The sequence below is a fragment of the Colletes latitarsis genome, unplaced genomic scaffold, assembly GCF_051014445.1.
Source record: "Colletes latitarsis isolate SP2378_abdomen unplaced genomic scaffold, iyColLati1 scaffold0039, whole genome shotgun sequence".
Taxonomy (NCBI): Eukaryota; Metazoa; Arthropoda; class Insecta; order Hymenoptera; family Colletidae; genus Colletes; species Colletes latitarsis.
In genome coordinates this window covers 165,001-167,500 of record NW_027488389.1, presented here as the reverse complement: position 1 = coordinate 167,500, position 2,500 = coordinate 165,001, and the positions used below count along the sequence as shown (strand labels likewise).

Here is a 2,500-nt window from a genome sequence, read left to right as displayed (position 1 = left end):
CGGCTGTAGTTTATCGCATCGATTTCATCGAGCAACCGATGGACGCTGCCGCGTTCGTTCGTAAATGAATGTTATACATACTCACGGATAGCCTGAGGCGAATAATCGCAAACGACGACGCGTCGATTGTGCGGCCATCGTTGCTCGCGCGACTAACGACGATCAGCCGAGACGGCTGTAGTTTATCGCATCGATTTCATCGAGCAACCGATGGACGCTGCCGCGTTCGTTCGTAAATGAATGTTATACATACTCACGGATAGCCTGAGGCGAATAATCGCAAACGACGACGCGTCGATTGTGCGGCCATCGTTGCTCGCGCGACTAACGACGATCAGCCGAGACGGCTGTAGTTTATCGCATCGATTTCATCGAGCAACCGATGGACGCTGCCGCGTTCGTTCGTAAATGAATGTTATACATACTCACGGATAGCCTGAGGCGAATGATCGCAAACGACGACGCGTCGATTTTGCGGCCATCGTTGCTCGCGCGACTAACGACGACCAGCCGAAACGGCTGTAGTTTATCGCATCGATTTCATCGAGCAACCGATGGACGCTGCCGCGTTCGTTCGTAAATGAATATTATACATACTCACGGATAGCCTGAGGCGAATGATCGCAAACGACGACGCGTCGATTTTGCGGCCATCGTTGCTCGCGCGACTAACGACGACCAGCCGAGAAGGCTGTAGTTTATCGCATCGATTTCATCGAGCAACCGATGGGCGCTGCCGCGTTCGTTCGTATATGAATATTATACATACTCACGGATAGCCAGAGGCGAATAATCGCAAACGACGACGCGTCGATTTTGCGGCCATCGTTGCTCGCGCGACTAACGACGACCAGCCGAGACGGCTGTAGTTTATCGCATCGATTTCATCGAGCAACCGGTGGACGCTGCCGCGTTCGTTCGTAAATGAATAATATACATACTCATGGCTAACTTGAGGCGAATAATCGCAAACGACGACGCGTCGATTTTGCGGCCATCGTTGCTCGCGCGACTAACGACGACCAGCCGAAACGGCTGTAGTTTATCGCATCGATTTCATCGAGCAACCGATGGACGCTGCCGCGTTCGTTCGTAAATGAATAATATACATACTCATGGCTAACTTGAGGCGAATAATCGCAAACGACGACGCGTCGATTTTGCGGCCATCGTTGCTCGCGCGACTAACGACGACCAGCCGAAACGGCTGTAGTTTATCGCATCGATTTCATCGAGCAACCGATGGACGCTGCCGCGTTCGTTCGTAAATGAATAATATACATACTCATGGCTAACTTGAGGCGAATAATCGCAAACGACGACGCGTCGATTTTGCGGCCATCGTTGCTCGCGCGACTAACGACGACCAGCCGAAACGGCTGTAGTTTATCGCATCGATTTCATCGAGCAACCGATGGACGCTGCCGCGTTCGTTCGTAAATGAATGTTATACATACTCATGGCTAACTTGAGGCGAATAATCGCAAACGACGACGCGTCGATTTTGCGGCCATCGTTGCTCGCGCGACTAACGACGACCAGCCGAGACGGCTGTAGTTTATCGCATCGATTTCATCGAGCAACCGATGGACGCTGCCGCGTTCGTTCGTAAATGAATAATATACATACTCATGGCTAACGTGAGGCGAATAATCGCAAACGACGACGCGTCGATTGTGCGGCCATCCGTTGCTCGCGCGACTAACGACGACCAGCCGAGAAGGCTGTAGTTTATCGCATCGATTTCATCGAGCAACCGATGGGCGCTGCCGCGTGCGTTCGCCCGATTGCGCGTGAAGTTACTGTTCGGAACCAAGAATATACGGGTGTATTATACCCGTTTGGTCGCAGCCACGCGCAAAGGCTTTTGAATGTACTGTACGCCCGGCCGTCGAACGATGGTTTTCCGTCATTCAGGAAACAAAAAGAAACTTTTGTCGTCGATATGGCGCGTTCAATCCTCCGTCGATACGCTGGTCGGAGGTGCGAACATCGAATATTTTTAAAGCAAAGAACAAGGAGCATTTTTAAATACAAAGAAAAAAATTGTAAATTGTATATGATTACCCTGAACGGTGGATCACTTGGCTCGTGGGTCGATGAAGAACGCAGCTAATTGCGCGTCAACGTGTGAACTGCAGGACACATGAACATCGACATTTCGAACGCACATTGCGGTCCACGGATAAAATTCCTGGACCACGCCTGGCTGAGGGTCGTTCACTTGTCCTAAAACTGCTTGCGTTGTTCTCAGATTCCCTAACCCCGCCGTCGTTTACCTCTCCTTTCGGGGAGATGGCGAAGAACGTTTCGGAGCCGGGTCGATGAAGAGAAAGGTATCAACGTACGAGCGAGAATTTGGGTATTTCGTTGGCGTTTGTCGCTGGACGTACGAAAAAGAATAAATATTATATATTATTGGCAAGTTTGCGCACCCCTTGCGTGGTGAGGCAGAGATCAGTCTGGACTCGCGCGAGTGTTTTACGGCGTCGTGCGTCGT

General features: G+C 51.1%; 1 non-coding gene across 1 annotated transcript; it reads left to right on the top strand.

Annotated features, from left to right (window-relative positions):
* Nucleotides 1-2,064: 2,064 nt before the first annotated feature.
* LOC143350794 (5.8S ribosomal RNA) lies at nucleotides 2,065-2,219 on the top strand. The gene has a single exon (XR_013081260.1). It is a non-coding gene; the product is annotated as a 5.8S ribosomal RNA (ribosomal RNA).
* Nucleotides 2,220-2,500: the final 281 nt, after the last annotated feature.